This window comes from Apium graveolens, chromosome 9 (assembly GCF_009905375.1).
Source record: "Apium graveolens cultivar Ventura chromosome 9, ASM990537v1, whole genome shotgun sequence".
NCBI classification, from domain to species: Eukaryota; Viridiplantae; Streptophyta; class Magnoliopsida; order Apiales; family Apiaceae; genus Apium; species Apium graveolens.
Window position 1 is genome coordinate 152,362,344 of NC_133655.1, and position 9,523 is coordinate 152,371,866.

A 9,523-nucleotide genomic window follows, 5' to 3' on the forward strand; every position below is an offset into this window, starting at 1 on the left:
ACTTAACCTAAACCAGTCTCTGTGGGAACGAATCTGATTTATATCTTATACTACTTGCGAACGCGTATACTTGCGTGAATATTAGCGCGTGTTTTTGCCCTAACAAGTTTTTGGCGCCGCTGCCGGGGACTCGGTGTTAATTTTTAGTTTATATGTTTGTCATCAGTGGTCGTTAAAGTTCACTGACTCAGATTCTTTTACTTTCACGGTTTATTTGTTTGTGTTTCAGGTACTCATTATAATGGGAGATCCAGCAGCACGAACGAAAGCCTTCATGGATTTTTCTCAACCCAAGATCAATGACATTCAATCTAGCATTGTCCGGCCAGCTATCACAGCTAATACCTTTGAGATCAAGCGTGGCATAATTCAATGGGTACAGACTTCAGTCCAGTTTGGGGGTTCTCCAACGGAAGATCCCAATATGCACATTAGGGATTTCATTGAGATCTGCGACACCTTCAAGTTCAACTGTATTTCCGAAGATGCTGTGAAGCTGAGACTGTTTCCATTCTCTCTGAGGGACAAGGCTAAGAGCTGGTTACACTCTCTACCAGCTGGTTCGATTACTACTTGGGAAGATCTTGCTCAGAAGTTTCTTACTAAATTCTTCCCTATGGCGAAGACAGCTGCACTCAGGAATGCTATTACTCAATTTGCACAGCAAATGGGAGAATCGCTAAGTGAAGCTTGGGAGCGCTACAAGGAGATGCTTAGGAAGTGTCCTCATCATGGAATTCCTGATTGGATGATCATCACTTGTTTTTACAATGGGTTGGGAGCACAGTCCAGACCCATGCTCGATGCAGCATCAGGCGGAGCATTATGGGCAAAGAGCTATGAGGAAGCTTATGATCTAATTGAACTGATGGCTGCTAATGAATATCAGTATCCAACCCAGAGATATCCACAGGGCAAGGTAGCAGGAGTTCTTGAAGTGGATACAGCTACGGCTATCACTGCTCAACTAAAGGCGTTGTCTATGAAGATCGATTCTCTGGCTAACTATGGTGTTAAGCAGATAATTAGTGTTTGTAAGCTGTGTGCAGGTCCACATGCGACAGAATAATGCGTTATATCTAGCGACTCAGCTCAGTTTGTGAGCAACTTTCAGAGATCGCAGCAACCAGTTCCAGACACTTATCATCCTGACAACTGGAATCATCCTAACTGCAGCTGGAGCAACAATCAGAATGCGATGCAACAGCCATTCTAGCAGTTTGCAAATAAGCTATTTAACCCTCATGGTTTTCAGCAACAATTTACACCAAGACAACAACTCCAACTTCAACAACAAACTAATGATGCAGGTCTATCTTCGAATGAAAAATATGAATTGGAGGAGTTGAGGCTTATGTACAAAAACCAGGCTCTTATATGCCAAAGCCAGGCTGTTTCTATCCAGAATCTGGAGAACCAAATAGGGCAAATTGCTAATGCCTTATTGAATCGACCACCAGGAACGCTTCCTGGTGATACAGAAACAAATCCAGGCAAGAGGGAAGTTGAAGAACAGGTGAACGCCATCACCTTAAGGTCTGGAAAGGTCGCAAGCCCCCAAGTTCAGCAAGACGAAGAGCCAGAAAAATCTCAAGATTCAGAAAATACAGTTGTGCCTGAAGAAGATGTGCAGAAGGAAGTAGAGGTGGAACCAAGGAAGACTACTGTGGAACACACTCCTCCTGAGGGTAATACAGGGGAGAAACAGATCTATCCTCCACCTTCTTTTCCAAAGAGGCTGCAGAAGAAAAATCCGGATAAGCAGTTTGAGAAGTTTTTGGAGGTGTTCAAGAAACTTCATATCAACATACCTTTCGCTGAAGCTCTTGAACAGATGCCTAGCTATGCGAGGTTTATGAAAGGTATTCTCTCTCGGAAAGTGAAGCTCGATGACTTAGAGACCGTTGCTCTAACGGAGGAATGCAGTGCTGTGCTGCAACAGAAGTTGCCTCCGAAGCTTAAAGATCCTGGAAGCTTCACTATTCCTTGCACCATCGGAAACTTGTCATTCGACAAGTGTTTATGTGATTTAGGAGCTAGCATCAATCTGATGCCCTTATCTATCTTCAAGAAGCTCGGTCTGCCTGAGCCGAAACCAACATACATGTCATTGCAACTAGCTGACCGTTCCATCGCTTATCCACGAGGTATAGTGGAGGATGTCTTGGTCAAGGTGGATAAACTCTTCTTCCCTGCTGACTTTGTAATTCTTGATTTCGAGGAAGATAAGAAGATTCCCATTATCTTGGGAAGACCATTCTTGGCTACAGGCCGAACTATGATCGATGTGCAAAAAGGAGAGCTTACGATGAAGGTTCATGATCAGAAGGTCACTTTCAATGTGTTCAAGGAAATAAAGTTACCCACAGCTAAAGAGGAGTGTTTTAAAGTAGAGCAACTGCAGGTTTTGAATGCACCTCCGTGGAAGAGGAAGTTGGATGTGCCATTCGATTCTCTTGGGTTAGCAGAGCTGAAAATTTCTCAGGAGCGTCTCGAGCCGTCTATTGAAGATGCTCCCACACTTGAGCTCAACCCACTACCAGATCACTTGAGTTATTCATTCTTAGGTGCACCCCCTGACAAGGGGTTGGGATATATCTTTGATGATGTAGAGGGTAGCCGAACGGATCCTCCAGTGCCTATAGAGGGTTCTTCTCATGTGCAGCAGGTAGTTGATAGGACTGGTGTTGGTGACGAGCAGTACAGGCGAGTAATTAGGCGTATGGAGGCCATGCACGACATTCACCGTCATTTTGCTGAAGATTTGACACACGCTTTCGGTACTATTTTCCGAGACACTAGTGGCGAGGTTGATTGGCCACCTGATCCTCCACCCGAAGAGGGTGATCTTTCCGACGACTAGGTATGCCTGAAATCCTTATTATTACCTTCAATGAGGACATTGAAAATTTTAAGTTTGGGGGTGATAATGTAAGGATTAGTAGTGTGTGTCCATATAGATTTATATAGATTCATGTTGCATGTTTAGTTGTAGTTCATTCATATTTTTGTATGATTGTTCATTTAGGACATATTTGTTTGTTTTTATGTAATTTCATATAGTTGCATTTGCATGCATATTTAGCATGATCCCTTAAGATGAACTATGATATTGGATAAGTTGATGTTGATTTGAGTGTGGTGATGAGGAATAGAGGGATGTTTAAGTCCTAATGAATTAATTTGCATGCCAGAAACAAATATTTTCACAAAGTCTTATAGGGTTGCTTTTGATCTAGATCATGATCATACTTGTTTGTTGCTGAGATTTAATCACTTGGTTATATTTAGAATTTGTGATATTCTCGTAGTGACGTAAAAACACTGATTCTTTTTATCTGGGGAAAAACTTCGATTTTATTGCTAGTTGTTGTAAGGCTAGGTGTCAAATGGCTAGTAGCCGGCTCATATTTTTATGAGTAGTCTAGGGTTGAATGAGATGGAGCGAAACACACTCATTCAGAAATTGTTGAAAAAAAATAAAAGAGAAAAAAAAAAGAAAAAAAGAATGAAAAAAGTATGTGTTTATGCATAATTGATCAAGAGTGAGCTCTTTAATACTCGAGTTATTAAGTTCTAGGGGACTTTGTGCCTAGTGACCTAAGGCTTTTATAGTCTGGGATCCGCTAACCTAACGCTCGCTACATGGGTATTATTGCATAAGTCTTTTGGGACCTCATTCATTGCACGGTCAAATAAGCATCTTTGTTATGTGTTCAATAATAGTGTGAATCCTTGTATAACTCTAGTAGAAAGGATGTGTTGTGAGTCATAATGCGTTTATTGTCTATTCTGTTTATAAACTTTTGATTGTTTCGATGATAGAAAAGTTATGCTTATTGATCTAGTATCGAGAGTATATCTGTTAAGCATCCACACACGCACGTTTCTGGTTTGTGAGTTGGTTTGTGGGATTTATTCGAGCTCTGTTTAAAGTCATTGCATTCTTAGAGGCATTGGCTTATTCATTTGGTTATGGTTATTCTGAGGGGATCGATTGCATTATCATTTAGTTGCATTCACGTAGTTACATTCATGCATTAGGTTTGTTTTGTAGTTTTGAGTCTGTTTATGCTTGAGGACAAGCATCGATTCAAGTTTGGGGGTATGATAAGTGGATTTTATATCCACTTGGAATGCTTTATTACAAGCTTAAATTGGTGTTTTGGACTCAAGCTGTTGGTATTTTGATGTGTTTTTGTGATTAATGCATTTCAGGTATCAGTTAAATGAAGAAAAGAGCTTTTAAAGGAAAAATGATGAAAAGTGATCAGAATTGGAAGCCAAGGCCATTGTCAAGTTGTAGAGAATCTCAATAGCTTCGCGTGGGCAGTTGAATCGCCTAATTCTGACGAGTAGAACTCAAGTTATGGTCAAAACAAGATTCATCAGAATATTTTTCCCAGTCAGTAGCTGAGCGCCCGCTCAGCAGAGCTGAGCGCCCGCTCAGGGCGCGGCTGGTCGCTGATTTCGCTGAAAAAGCCTTTTTTGAGTAGAATTTGACGATTTTAAGGGTCCAGGTCCACTAGGGGCGTATATATACTTAAAAAGAAGGGTTTTCATCATCCGGGAAGATTGGGATACCAAGGAGAAGACCTAGAAGCACAGAACAACTCCGAAAAAGAAGATCTTGTTTTTAACTTGTGATTCTTTGAATTAGTTGTAACTTTGGATGCTCGTTTTTGTTCTTGTTGAACCTAGATCTCGTTTATTCGTACTTTGATTATTATTTAGTTTATTAAGACCTTGTTTATACCATGCTTTCATTGGAACCCATGGTGACGATGAGTTCGATTATGGGCTAATCGCTGTCATGGGGTTCTAGCGGATTTACTTATGGATTTCAATAGTTAATTTGTTTCGATATCTTGGTGTGTGGTGATTGATTGATATCCTAGTATTGGTTGTGCTTATTCGTCTTATGTGCGTAGCTAACATATAAGATAGCGTGTTAATCTCTATTGAAGCGACAGTGAATATAGAGGTTTAGAACTTGCCATGCTAGCATAGGTTCATGTATGTGTATACATGATTCGTAGGTAACTCTAACCGTTTTACTTGCCCTATGTAATCAAGATAGATAACTTGTTCTTAAACCGTTATATTATCAAATTCTATAGACATATAGGGTCTCAATATAATTGGTGCCTATTTAGCTTCTATCTCTTTTGTGGATGTCTGGTAGAATGGTACTCGTGCAACGAAAGTTGGCGTTTATCAGTTTCGTGTTATCTGATTAGTGTCATCACCATCACATGCTAAGGTTAAGAACAATAAGGCTATTGAATGAAGTATTTAATGAAGTTAGGATCCCATGTTTGTCATATATAGTAATTCAACTTCAATTCTCATAGTTAATGTTATTTAGTATAATCTCTTAGTTTAATAAAAACCCAATTTGTTATTTGTCTTAGCATTGAGCGATAACCATACATTGTTACATAGGTGCATAAATTGAACTTAACATAAACCAATCTCTGTGGGAACGAATCTGATTTATATCTTATACTACTTGCGAACGCGTATACTTGCGTGAATATTAGCGCGTGTTTTTGCCCTAAAAATTGGGTCCTACCTCTAGGCCCATACTTGATGCAGCATCAGGAGGAGCCTAGTGGGCTACGATGAAGCTTATGAACTTATTGAACTGATGGCTGCTAATGAGTACCAGATTCCTTCCCAAAGACTGACTCAGGGAAAAGTACGTAGTAGGAATTCTGGAGTTGGATACAGCAACTGCTATAGCTGACCAACTTAAGGCTTTGACAATGAAGGTGGACACTTTGGCTAATTATGGAGTTAATCAAATCACTAGTGTCTATGAGCTTTGTGCTGGTGCCCATGAGACTGATCAGTGCACAATTTCTAATGAATCAGCTCAGTTCGTGAGCAACTTTCAGCGATCGCAGCAATCTGTGCCATCCACCTATCATCCAAACAACCGAAATCATCCTAATTTCAGTTGGAGCAATGCTCAGAATGCGATTCAACAGCCTTATCAGTAGTAATCAGCTAAGCAGTACAACCCCCCTGGTTTTCAGCAACCGCGGTATGCCCCAAAACAACAACTCCAGCTATAACAAGCTAATGAAAAATCTGAATTAGAGGAGTTGAAGCTCATGTGCAAGAGTCAAGTTGTTTCTATCAAGACCTGGGAAAATTAAATTGGGCAAATTGCCAATGCCTTGCTAAATCGTAAACCTGGTACATTTTCTAGTGACACTGAAGTTCCAAGAAAGAGGGAAGCTAAGGAGAAGGTTAAGGTAATCACTTTGAGGTCTGGGAAGGTAGCAAATCCCGATTAAACTCAAGAGTTGATTGAAGAAGCTGGGGTTGAGGAAGAAGCAAAGCAGCAGGATGAAGAAGTGAAACCAAGAAAGATTACTGTTAAGCACACTTTGCCTGAGGGTGATACAGGGGAGAAACAGATCTATCCTCCACCGTCTTTTCCTAAGAGGGTGCAGACGAAAAAGCTGGACAAACAATTCGAGAAGTTTCTGGAGGTGTTCAAGAAACTTCATATCAACATACCTTTTGTTGAGGCTCTCGAGCAGATGCCTAGTTATGCAAAGTTTATAAAAGGTATTCTCTCTCGGAAGGTAAAGCTAGATGATTTAGAGACTTTCGCTCTAACGGAGGAATGCAGTGTTGTGTTGCAGCAGAAGTTGCCTCCAAAGCTTAAAGATCCAGGAAGCTTCACTATTTTATGTACTATTGGAAAAGTGTCATTTGACAGATGCTTATGTGACTTGGGAGCTAGCATCAATCTGATGTCTTTGTCAATCTTCAAGCAATTGGACTTACCTGATCCCAAACCAACTTATATGACCATGTAGTTGGCCGGCCGTTCTATTGCATATCTGAGAGGTATTGTGGAGGATGTCTTGGTCAAAGTGGATAAACTCATCTTCCCTGCTGATTTCGTCATTCTTGATTTCGAGGAGGATAAGAAGATTCCCATAATCTTGGGAAGGCCTTTCTTGGCAACTGGCTGAACCTTGATTGATGTGTAGAAGGGTGAGCTTATAATACGAGTGTCGGATCAGGATGTGACTTTCAATGTGTTCAATGCTATGAAATTTCCTACTGATAATGAGGAGTGCTTAAAAGTCGAGTTGGTCGATTCGGTGGTCACATCGGAACTTGATCAAATGCTAAGGTCTGATGCCTTAGAAAAAGCCTTGTTGGGAAATTCAGACAGTGAAGATGATGAAGGAGATGAGCAATTGCAATATTTGAATGCGTCTCCCTGGAAGAGGAAGATAGATATGCCTTTTGAATCTCTTGGAATGGAAGAAGTGAACAAAGCTCCTAAACGCCTCAAGCCTTCTATTGAGGAAGCTCCTACTCTTGAGCTTAAACCTTTACCTGAATATTTGAGGTATGCTTTTTAGGTGATGCATCTACTCTGCCTGTTATTATTGCATCTGACCTTTCAGGTAGCGATGAGGAAAAGCTTTTGAGAATTCTGAGAGAGTTCAAATCGACAATTGGATGGACTATAGCAGATATCAAGGGAATCATCCCTTCTTACTGCATGTATAAAATTCTGCTAGAAGATGGTAGCAAGCCTACAGTCGAGCAGCAAAGAAGACTTAATCCAATCATGAAGCACGTAGTAAAGAAGGAAATTATGAAGTGGCTAGATACAGGGATCATTTATCCTATCTCTGAAAGTTCATGGGTAAGCCCGGTTCAATGTGTACCAAAGAAAGGTGGTATTACTGTGGTAGCAAATGAGAAGAATGAGCTTATTCCTACACGGACAGTCACGGGGTGGAGAGTCTGTATGGACTACAGGAAGTTAAACAAGGCCACTAGGAAGGATCACTTTCCCTTTCCCTTCATTGATCAGATGCTTGACAGGTTAGTTGGTCATGAGTACTATTGTCTTCTGGATGGTTATTCGGGTTATAATCAGATTTGTATCACTCCAGAAGATCAAGAGAAAACTACCTTCACTTGTCCATTCGGTACGTTCGCCTTTAGATGAATTTCCTTTGGTCTATGCGGTGCACCAGCCACATTTCAATGATGTATAATGGCCATTTTTTCTGGCATGATTGGCCAGAATGTGGAAGTGTTCATGGATGACTTCTCAGTCTTTGGCGATTCTTTTGATGAATGCTTGCAAAATCTTGGACACATTCTCAAGAGGTGCGTTGAGACCAATTTGGTTCTCAATTAGGAGAAATGTCACTTTATGGTGCGTCAAGGCATAATTCTCGGGCACAAGGTTTCTAGTAAGGATCTTGAGGTGGATAAGGCCAAGGTGGGTGTAATTGAGAATCTTCCCCCACCTATTTCTATTAAGGGAATTCGCAGTTTTCTGGTCACGTGGATTTCTACAGGCGTTTCATTAAAGACTTCTCGAAAATTTCAAAGCCATTGTGCAGTTTACTAGAGAAAGATGTCCCTTTCAAGTTTGACGACGAGTGCCTTGCGGATTTTGAGACATTAAAGAAGAGTCTAATCTCGGCACTGGTCATAACTGCACCTGATTGGAATGAACCTTTTAAGATGATGTGCGATGCAAGTGATTATGCAGTTGGAACAGTTCTTGGGCATAGGAAGAACAATATATTTCATGTAGTCTACTACGCAAGTAAGAGTCTAAATGGTGCTCAACTGAATTACACTACTAGGGAAAAAGAACTTTTGGCTATTATCTACGATTTTGAGAAATTTCGATCTTATCTATTTGGGACTAAGGTGACAGTTTTCACTGATCACGCCGCCATTCGATATCTCGTCTCGAAGAAGGACTCGAAGCCTAGATTGATTAGATGGGTTCTTTTGCTCCAAGAATTTCAACTAGAGATCAAGGACAGAAAAGGAACTGAAATTCAAGTTGCTGATCATCTCTCACGTTTAGAGAATCCTAATGCTACTTCATTGGATAAGACATTGATAAATGAGTCTTTTCCCGACGAGCAGCTGTTTGGAGTGCAAGAAGAAGAGTCGTGGTTTGCATATATTGTGAACTACCTTGTGAGTAACATCATGCCTCCCGACTTATCTTATGCTCAAAGGAAGAAGTTTCTACATGAAGTAAAGTGGTATATATGGGATGAGCCGTTTCTTTTTCGCCAGAGAGCTGACCAAATCATCAGGAGATGTATTCCTTACAGTGAAACGGGGGGGGGGATCTTGCGAGATTTCCACTCAACGGCTTATGGGGGACATCATGGTGGAGAAAAGACAGCAGCTCGTGTTCTTCAAGCAGGTTTTTTTTAGCCAACATTATTTTAAGATGCGCATCAGTTCGTTTTGAAATGTGATCGATGTCAACGTGTGGGTAATATGACTAGAAAGGATGAGATGCCTCTTAATGTGCTTCTCGAGGTTGAGGACTTCGATGTTTGGGGAATTGACTTCATGGGGCCATTTGTCTCGTCTTGCAACAATCAGTATATCTTGTTGGCGGTTGATTACATCTCAAAATGGGTTGAAGTTAAGGCATTTCCAACGAACGATGCGAAAGTCATGCTTAATTTTCTTCACAAGCAGATATTCACAAGGT

General features: G+C 40.8%; 1 non-coding gene across 1 annotated transcript; it reads right to left on the reverse strand.

Moving 5' to 3' along the window:
* Positions 1–631: 631 nt before the first annotated feature.
* On the reverse strand, positions 632–738 carry LOC141688562 (small nucleolar RNA R71). The gene has a single exon (XR_012561996.1). It is a non-coding gene; the product is annotated as a small nucleolar RNA R71 (small nucleolar RNA).
* Between the last annotated feature and the right edge of the window lie 8,785 nt (positions 739–9,523).